Raw genomic sequence first — 11,573 nt, forward strand, 5'->3', positions numbered from 1 at the left:
GCTCTGGCTTGAAACCATTTTATGACATGTTTCTGACCCATTAATATGGTACTTGTCCCAGAACCCGCGTCTCCATACTACTGATATTTACTTAGGTCTAGTCTAGATACAAATGGACAACATGGTTTATTATCAGATTGCAGGAAAAAAGCTTAAATAAGCAATTTCATCTACCAAATAGTGTGAAGACACGTCCGTCGGCTGGATGCATATGATTTATGACCCGTTTATCATATGCAGATGTGCGCAGACCAAGATATCAGCTACCTATTTATTTAGGTCAAAGTAGCTATCAGCAACGAACAAATTTCTGCTAAGTCGAAATCGTACAGCTACCTCAAGCTCTGCGACGAGCTTGAAAGCGACTCATGGGGAAGAGCCTGTAAGACGGTGGTCACACGTGTGAATGCCGGCAATAGTCGCCTACTGACCCGGTGGTCCTGTAAGGTATTGTCCAAGTGCTGTTTCCAGAAGGTCGACCCCATTCCATCCCCCGATGGACGCGACAAGTTGGCAGCCCGATATGTCAGGTCACGGAGACGGAAATATTATCTGTGGCAAAAAACTTGAAGAACAGGAAGGTTCCTGGGCCGGATTTGGTCCCGAACAGTGCAGTGAAGACCCCGTTATCCGTCCATCCGGATGCGGTAGCAGCGCTCTACAATACGTGCCTGCTGGAAGGGAACTTCCCCGACTGGTGGAAGCGCCAAAAACTCCTGCTCCTGTCAAAGCCAGGGAAACCAGCGGGTGAAGCCTCTTCTTATAGACCTATAGGCAAGGTCTTCGAAAGGGTCAGAGCAACAAGGCTTAACGCTGCTATGGAGGATGCCGGAGGACTCTCTTAAAACCAATACGGTTTCCGGAAAGGGAAATCGACACTGGACGCGAAGAGAGGGTCACCAACATTGCTGCTAAAGCCAGAGCTGGTACCAGATGGAAGGGTGGGACGCAGAAATATTGTCTAGTGGTCACGCTGAACATACGGAACGCATTCAACTCAGCCGATTAGGGGAGGACACTGGAGGCATTACGGTCCTTCAACATTCCTGTTGAATGTAGTGCATAGCTGTCTGTGGGCCCCAGGACTTACGAGGTGATAGGCAGTGTTCCTCTGGGCTCGGTACTGGGCCCTCTTGGAACACGATGTATGACGGAGTTCTGAAGCTCCCACTGCCGAGCAGCACCAATATAGTTGGCTTTGCAGATGATGTCGCGCTGGTTGTGGTGGCCAAGAAAGTTGCTGCCGTGGAAGCAGCTGCAAACTGCGCAATTCGAGCAATGGCTCTCAGTGGAGGGCCTAGAGCTGTCCTCACACAAAACAGAAGCGGTGCTGATATCAAGCAGAAGAGCAGTGGAGTCGGCGCATATCCAGATCGGAGGGACAACGGCATCATCTCAGCGTGCCATAAGGTACCTGGGAGTCATGCTGGACACCCGCCTCTCCTACCGCGAACAATTAGAGTACGTAAATAGAAAGGCAAGTGAGACCACAGGATCGCTCTGCGGGTTCCTGCTGAACACCAGGGGACCGAAGCAGGACAGACGTAGGCTTTTCGCGACCGTTGTCAAGTCGCAGTTAATGAATTATATATTTTTCTTTATCCCTTAAATTTTTATTTTATCTGACTCTGCTGGTAGCTGCCACGTCCACTCTAACGCCCATAACGCTTAAATCTGTATACCGCCGGTAGGTGGCGCATTTTATTCTCGCTTTGCTACTTGCATATCTCTATTTAGCTGAGCAACGGGTATCTGATAGTCGAGGTACTCGACTATAGCGTTCTTCCTTGTTTTTTGTTGTACCCAACAACTATGTAAGTTTTGGAAAAATTGGGAATAAAAGTGATTTCTAAGGATACGATAAAAGAAATTGTAGAATTGAATTTATTTAAAAACTGAACCATAGAACATATTAAACATTGATAGTGAATCATTGAACAAATTGAACATTGACAGTGAACCATTGAAAGGATTATTGAATATTGAACAATCAAAAAGATAAGAGAATTGAAAAGCAGAACAAACTTAAAAAAAATTATGTAAAGAAAATGAAGTAGATAGTTATGACAGTATAATAAGATAAATTACTTATTGATTGAATTACTTATGTTTATCCAACATAGTTATGAAATGAGACTAAGACTTAAGTCGGAAGAACCTGTACGCTCTGTTCCAATGAGACTTTAGTAGTAGGATAATACGGGTCATGACTCACTAGGTAATAAATCATGTCATCGTGGGGGTGACCCTAATTAGTCACGCATGGTAGCACACAGGTGTTTTAATGACTTAATTAGCATAATTAAGAAATAAAAGTGTGGGAAAAAGGGGGTGGGGTGACCGTTAGGATGCACACAGGTGTTATAATGACCTATTAGCATAAAAAGGTCACTTAATGAGGTTAGAAAGGAGTGTGAGGTGTGAGGATCACCCCAAAGAAATGGTGAAAGTGGGGGTGGGGTGTTTTGTCATGTCTTGTCTTGTCTTATCTTTTTCTCACCCCAAAGGTGTGTGTGTGTGAGGGGGGTTTTGTCATGCCTAGGAACTTGTGGTTGTTTAGAGTGATCTTTACCCGAATTGGGTGTGTAGGAGTGTGAGAGGGGTGTTTTGTCATGCGTAGGAATTTGTGATTGCTTGTGTGTGAGGGGTGTTTTGTCATGCGTAGGAATTTGTGGTTGTTTAGAGTGATCTTTACCCGAATAGGGTGTGTTTTGTTTATTCAATTAGGGTTGTAAATGATATCTGCTAGTGTAACCTGTCTTCGGTCTTGTGGTCAAAAGGTGTTGTGGTGTGAAACAAGCGTGAGTTCGAGATCCTCCCCCTCTTTAGCGAGCATTAGATGGGAAAGTGAGCGTGAATATCTAAAGTATGTTGCTCCTAACTTGTCTTAAAGAGAAAGAGAAAACGGTTACCCTCTAAGTTTTCAAAAAATGAATGTGTTAAGGACAAATGTGGAAAGTAGTTCAGTTTAAGAAAACTATTCGAGTTGAGCGAACCATCTAAAATCGTAGTGCGAACCCTCCGGTAATTCCAAGTTAAAGTAAAGTCGTGTTAATTTGCGTTCCATCCGAATTCGATTTGTGTAAGCTTATCAAATTGATAAAAATTGAAATACTTCACTAACTGTAAAGTAAAGTTGTGTGAACTTGTGAACTTCCCAGATTTAAGTTGTGTGAAAATTGTATCAAATTGATAAAAAATAAAATACTTTACTAGCTGTAAAGTAAAGTTGTGTGAACTTGTGAACTACTCAGATTTGAGTTTTGAGTTATCAAATTGATAAAAAGTAAAAAACTTTACAGTTAAAGTAAAGTATAATAAAGTGAAAAGTACAAATAACATTACAATACAATATTTCCAAAATTTGGCAATTTTTTTTTTTGGACCAATCGATAGGTATTGACGAGGCCAATACATTTCAGTTAAACATTTTTATCTAACATGAAAACTGTGGGCGTCACAGGTTTGGGCGGTTTGTGGGCGTTAGAAAGGACGTGGCATATTCGCGTAACAAACTTGCGCTGCGTATAGGCTACGGAATCTAAATCTGAAACCCCAAATCTCTATCTTTGATAGTTTCCGAGATATCCACGTTCATATTTACGATTTCTTGAAGTTTGTGGGCGGTTTATGGGCGTTAGGGTGGGCGTGGCAAACTTTTTTTTTGGGTCAATCGATAGGTATTGATGAGAACAATACATTTCACAGCCACAGTCTTGGGCGGTTTGTGGGCGTTAGGTTGGGCGTGGCACTGTGCTGAAACAAACTTGCGCTGCGTAAGAATCTCAGGAATCTGCACGCCAAATCTCAATAGAATAGCCCCCATAGTTTCCGAGATCTCAGCGTTCATCCGGACGGACAGACAGACGGACAGACGGACATGGCTAGATCGACTCGGCTAGTGATCCTGATCAAGAATACATATACTTTATGGGGTCGGAAACGCTTCCTTCTGCCTGTTACATACTTTCCGACGAATCTAGTATACCCTTTTACTCCACGAGTAACAGGTACAAAATCTGTTCTGGATTCTAAGGAAGGATTATTCACTACCTCTATGAAAATACCAACAAAGATGTCATTTATCCAACACAATTTATGAAGGAGAAGCTTTTCTACCTCACTTGTTCCCCTTGTTGGAAAGTTATTCATCGGTGAAAATAAATTTTGACCTTTTTGGAGAGTACTCACTTTTGAAGGAAGAAAAGGAATGCATTGAAATAAAGTCATTCCAAAGTAAGATGTCAATAATTAGTGCCTACTTCAATATAGAAAATGAATAAAAAGGAACATATGGAAAAAATTTTGGTGAGGATGGAAGAATTCCAAGATAGGGATAGTGGATGGACTTTACTTCATTTCATTCGATTGGAGATGAATATTAATCAATAATCACCTTTAAGAGTATCGTCATACATAAAAGTACCCTCTTGTTTGGAAACTAAAAAAGCAATTATAAATGTAAAAAACATAAATGACGAATATTGTTTTAAATGGAGCTTAATCGCAGCATTACGTAATTTAAATAAGAATGCAAACAGATGTACAACCTACAAAGTTAAAATAAATGATGAACTCATTCAAGTCAATGGGATCACATTAAATTTCAACAGATTGGAATTTTCACTTAAGCCTGCAGATATATCTAAATTTATAGAAATAAATAAAGATATAAATGTTACACTTTTCGGATTCGACGATGGAGTTATATTTGGACCTATATTTTACTCCCCTGAAGTGAGGACAAATTCTATAAATATGCTTCTACTGGAGGAAGGATGTAAAGCACACTATACTTGGATTAAAAATCTCTCAAAGTAAGCTGTTTTTTCATATCATTATAATGCATTTTTTTTATTTTTTATTAATATTCATAATATTTATTAGTTTTTATAATATATAATCCATTTTTTTTGTGTTTATCTTTATTTTAATTTGGTTTCCTCTCAAATTTCGAGATATAAATTTTTGTAAATTATTCGTTGAGTGAAGATGCTGCCAACCGACATTCAGAAGTCTGTAGTAAAAAAGTCTCACGCTTACCCAACTTGAAGGATGCCACTTTACGGTACAAGAATAATCAAAAGGAAGTGATGGTACCATTCACAGTTTACGCTGACTTTGAATGCATCTTTCAACCGATTGATAAAAAAGAAACGTTAAATTTAAATATTATAAAAATACAAAAACCTGTTTCATATGCATACTATTTAAAGTGTGCACATGATAACAGTTTAAATGATTTGGTTTTAGAAATTAGATTCAACTCAGGAATGAATTTCCTCTTATCTGTAATAGAAAATATAGCTTTTATATACGAAAACCATATTTTAGAACCTGTTCTTATAGTAATGTCTGATGTTGAAGGAGATGATTTCAAAAAATCTTATAATTGCCATATATGTAACACTCCTCTTTTATTAGATAGAGTTAGGGATCATTGTCACTTCACAGGAAAATTTAGGGGTGCAGCACATAATGCGTGCAATTTAAAATATAAAGTTCCAAAATTTATTCCTGTTTTCTTCCACAATTTCACCAGGTATCATTGCCATCTATTTATTAAAGATTTGGCAATCATTCCTGGTGAAATAAAGGTTATTCCATTAAATAAGGAACAATATATCTCAATTTCAAAAATTATAACTATAAGTAATGGTGATTGCTTTGAAATCCGTTTCGATTTATGCCTTCTGCATTAGATACATTAGCTTAAAATCTAGATAGTGAGCAAATGTATATAACAAGATAATTTTTCCCTAATGAAAATCATTTCAACTTAATGCGAAGAAAGGGTGTATTTCCATATGAATATTTGGATTCAGTTGAGTAATTAAAAGAAAATAAATTACCTCCTAGAGAAGCTTTCTATAGTTCCTTAACCGAAAATTAATGTTCAATTGAAAATTATACTCACGCGCAAAAGGTATTGAATAAGTTTTCTTGTAAGAATCTTAAAGATTACTTAGAATTATATTTGAAAACAGATGTTTTATTAATGTCTGATGTCTTTGAAAACTTCCGATGACTTTGTACTAAAATTTATTCACTCGATCCAGCCCTTTTTTTCACTACACCAGGATTATTATGGGAAGCTATGTTAAAATGTACCAAAATTGAATTAGATTTATTATGTGATATAGATAAGTATAAATTAATTCAAAGTGGTATTTGTGGTGGCTTAGTACAATGTACATGTAGATATGCTAAAGCAAATAACAAATATGTTGAGAATTTTGATAGTACTCAAAAATCATCATATTTGATTTATTTGGATGCAAATAATTTGTATGGTTGGGCTATGTCACAATCTTTATCATATGGAGGTTTTGAATGGAGTTCAAGGGGAGAACTTGATAGTATAAACATTACAGAGATTGCAGATGATAGTGAATATAAATACATTTTTGAGGTAGATTTAAAATATCCTTTTAAATTGCACAATAAACACAATGATCTTTCATTTTGTTGTAATAACCAGTTACCAACAAAGTCAGATAAAATAAAAAATTCTATTGCTGATTTAAGGGATAAAGAAAAATATATAATTCATTATAAATATCTTCAACAGTGTATTGAGAATGGATTAATTCTAACAAAAATTCATAGAGGTCTTCGCTTCTTTCAGAAGCCTTGGTTAAAAACATATATTGATTTGAATACATTCCGTAGAAGTAATGCTAAAAATACATTTGAAAATGGTTTTTTTAAGCTTTTAAATAACTTTTAACGGTTACCTTCTAAGTTTTCAAAAAATTTATGTGTTAAGGAGAAATGTGGAAAGTAGTTCAGCTTAAGAAAACTATTCGAGCTGAGCGACCCATCTAAAATCATAGTGCGAACCGTCCGGTAATTCCAAGTTAAAGTAAGGTCGCGTTAATTTGCGTTCCATCCGAATTCGATTTGTGTAAACTTATCAAATTGATAAAAATTAAAATACTTTACTAACTGTAAAGTAAAGTTGTGTGAACTTGTGAACTACCCAGATTTAAGTTGTGTGAACTTATCAAATTGATTAAAAATAAAATACTTTACTAACTGTAAAGTAAAGTGGTGTGAGCTTGTGAACAACCCAGATTTGAGTTGTGAGTTATCAAATTGATAAAAAGTAAAATACTTTAGAGTTAAAGTAAAGTATAATAAAGTAAAACGTACAAATAACATTACAATACAATATTTCCAAAAACAAAAAACCAACAAAACAAAAATGAATAAGTATTGTGCAAAGTGCAACATTACCCTATCGGGTAACATTTCGTGGAGTCATCATCTGCGAACGGAGCAACATAAGGGGAATGTTATTGAACCAGTGGATTCAAGGATTAAAAAAATCTGTTCTGGATTCTAAGGAAGGATTATTCACTACCTCTATGAAAATACCAACAAAGATGTCATTTATCCAACACAATTTATGAAGGAGAAGCTTTTCTACCTCACTTGTTCCCCTTGTTGGAAAGTTATTCATCGGTGAAAATAAATTTTGAACTTTTTGGAGAGTACGCACTTTTGAAGGAAGAAAAGGAATGCATTGAAATAAAGTCATTCCAAAGTAAGATGTCAATAATTAGTGCCTACTCCAATATAGAAAATGAATAAAAAGAACATATGGAAAATATTTTGGTGAGGATGGAAGAATTCCAAGAAAGGGATAGTGGATGGACTTTACTTCATCTCATTCAATTGGAGATGAATATTAATCAATATTCACCATTAAGAGGATCGTCATACATAAAACTACCCTCTTGTTTGGAAAATAAAAAAGAAATTATATATGTAAAAATCATAAATGACGAATATTGTTTTAAATGGAGCTTAATCGCAGCACTAAGTAATCTAAATAAGAATGCAAACAGATGTACAACCTATAAAGTTAACATAAATGATGAACTCATTCAAGTCAATGGGATCACATGAAATTTCACTAGATTGGAATTTCCACTTAAGCCTGCAGATATATCTAAATTTATGGAAATAAATAAAGAAATAAATGTTACACTTTTCAGATTCGACGATGGAGGTATATTTGGATCTATATTTGACTCCCCTGAAGTAAGGAAAAATTCTATTAATATGCTGCTACTGGAGGAGGGATGTAAAGCACACTATAGTTGGATTAAAAATCTCTCAAAGTAAGTTGTTTTATCATATCATTATTATGTTTTTTTTTTGTTTTAAAATTTCATAATATTTATTTGTTTTCATATTAAAAAAAAAAATTGTTGTGTTTAACTGTATTTTAGTTTGGTTTTCTCTCAAGTTTCGAGAGATGAATTAAAAAAAATGGTTCGGCCAAATTTGTTTAAATTATTCGTTGGATGATATAAATAGTAGTAAAGATAACATTAACTATAACTATGAGATAGAATAAGCCTTTAATATTACCAACTGACACCTGTCCCTCCAATTCTTACTCTCTATCCCAACCTTACTTTTTATTTATGGCCAAGTAATTTCTTTATGATTCTTGCAACCCGCCCTATTTACAAGCTATTCGCTGCTATGATTGGTCGATTCTAAATCAAGAGTGAGATAGAAAAGGGAGGGTTAGTTTACCTTAAGGTGTAAAAACTCAATCAAAAGTTATTCTAACTCACATTTAAAAACCACCTGCAAACAGTCTCAACCTAAAGTTTCAACCTAAAACATCTTGCAAACATCAAAAACAACAACAACAACATCAAAAACAGTTAAGAAAGTAAAGCAACAACATCAAAATCAGCTAACAACTGTTAAAAACAGCTGAAAACAACAACTACAAGAAGAAACAACTACAATAGCAACTACAAGAAAAAAAAATCCCCAATAAACACTGCCTTCAGAACTGCTCTTGGCGCATTCAGGACGACACCTATCGACAACATACTTTACGAAGCACGCGCAGACCCACTAGAAGATAGACGTGACCTCCTAACAACAAAAATTATAAAATCTTTGATCAACGCCAAAAACTCCCCAATAATAAAAATTCTTAAGTCATACCGACCACCAAAACGACCACAATACAAATCAACAATAGACCGCATAATAGAAAACTCCAAAGACCACGACCTCCCCCTCAAACAAGCAACTCAACGTGCACAGACCACACCACCCTGCAACACTGACATGCTAAAAATCGACACAACGCTAAGTACATACAACATAAAAAACACAACACCACAAATTTTTCGGAAACTATTCACAGAAATTAAGACAAAAGACCATCAGAAATTCACCTACATTTACACAGATGGATCGCACAGAAACACAATTACCAGCCTCGCAATCACAAACGAAACACACTGCATAAAAATAGGCCTTCTACCACAACACTCGTCACTGTTTTCCGCTGAGCTACTAGCAATAGTAGAGGGACTCGAGATATTACAGAACAAAAGAGGCAAGTTTTGCAAATGCTCTGACTCTGTCTCTGCCATCAACGCAATAAAAAACACAAACAACATTGAACATTACGCTTCACACGCCCGCAACCTGCTACAAAAATTCCCTAAAAAATCCAAACTACTTTGGATACCCGGCCACGTAGGAATACCAGGAAATGAACTGGCGGACACCCTAGCAAAAGACGCAATTAAACAACTACTCATAACTATTAAAAATCTTAACACAAAAGACATACAAAAATTTATAAAAAACACACACCAAGCCAAAACACTATCATACATAACGAAGACATCAGCCTGGTACCAGTCAATTAACCAACTCCAACTCAATAGCTACCAGATCACGAAGAACAACCACTTATCCATCTCACGTTTAGACCAGATAAAAACAAGGAAGAACGCTATAGTCGAGTACCTCGACTATCAGATACCCGTTACTCAGCTAAAGGGACCAAAGGGAAATGGAGATATGCAAGCAGCAAATCGAGGTTTAAATACGCCACCTACCGGCGGTAGACAGATTTAAGCGTTATGGGCGTTAGAGTGGGCGTGGCAAAATTTTTTTTGGATCAATCGATAGGTATTGACGAGACCAATACATTTCAGTTAAAATTTTTTATCTAGCATGAAAACTGTGGCCGTCACAGGTTTGGGCGGTTTGTGGGCGTTAGAGGGGGCGTGGCAATTTTTTTTTCGGGTCACTCGATAGGTATTGATGAGAAGAATACACTTATGTTAAAATTTTTATTATAGCATCAAAACTGTAGGAGCCACAGTTTTGGGCGGTTTGTGGGCGTTAGAGTGGGCGTGGCAGTCTACTGAAACAAACTTGCGCTGCGTAAGAAGCTCAGGAATCTGTACGCCAAATCTCAATAGCCTAGCTCCCATAGTTTCCGAGATCTCAGCGTTCATCCGGACGGACAGACAGACGGACAGACGGACAGACGGACATGGCTAGATCGACTCGGCTAGTGATCCTGATCAAGAATATATATACTTTATGGGGTCGGAAACGCTTCTTTCTGCCTGTTACATACTTTCCGACGAATTTAGTATACCCTTTTACTCTACGAGTAACGGGTATAATAACAAGACTCGAAATAACAAGACTTGCAACGCGCTAAACATCCAAAGACAACAAATATTTAATAACACCAACCTGACACTGTCCAATCCCACACCACCAAACATATCAAAAATTAAACAATTTCCAAAAAACACAAATTTATACCACCGCATATAGGATGACTCTACCTAAGCTTAACAATAGAAATAAATACCTATAAAAAACCCTAAAAAATAATATTATGTACAATTCGAGCTGAAGGCCCACGTCGCCATTGCTCAATATCATTACTAGCTCATAATTTTAATTATTTGTTAGCTCTTTATAAATAAATAAATAAATAAATAACCCTCCCTTTTCTATCTCATTCTTGATTTGGAATCGACCAATCATAGCAGAAAATAGCATGTAATTAGGGCGGGTTTCAAGAATCATAGAGAAATTACTTGACCATAAAGAAAAAGTTAGGGTGGGATAGAGAGTAAGAATTAAAGGGACAGGTGTCCACAGTTGGTACTATTAAAGGCTTGTTTTATCTCATACTTATAGTTAATGTTATCTTTACTACTATTTAAATCATCCAACGAATAATTTAAGCAAATTTGGCAGAACCATTTTTTTGATTTATCTCTCATAACTTGAGAGAAAACCAAACTAAAAAAAAATTTTTTTTATAATATAAAAACATACAGTTACTATGAAATTTTAAAACAAAAACAAAAAAATACGTAATAATGATATAATAAAACAACTTACTTTGAGAGATTTTTAATCGAAGTATAATGTGCTTTACATCCTTCCTCCAGTAGCAGCATATTTATAGAATTTATCCTCACTTCAGGGGAGTAAAATATAGGTCCAAATATAACTCCATCGTCGAGTCCGAAAAGTGTAACATTTATATCTTTACTTATTTCTATAAATTTAGATATATCTGCAGGCTTAAGTGGAAATTCCAATCCACTGAAATTTAATGTGATCCCATTGACTTGAATGAGTTCATCATTTATATTAACTTTATAGGTTGTACATCTGTTTGCATTCTTATTTAGATTACTTAATGCTGCGATTAAGCTCCATTTAAAACAATCTTCGTCATTTATGTTTTTTACATTTATAATTGT

This window comes from Drosophila suzukii, chromosome X (assembly GCF_043229965.1).
Source record: "Drosophila suzukii chromosome X, CBGP_Dsuzu_IsoJpt1.0, whole genome shotgun sequence".
Lineage (NCBI taxonomy): Eukaryota > Metazoa > Arthropoda > Insecta > Diptera > Drosophilidae > Drosophila > Drosophila suzukii.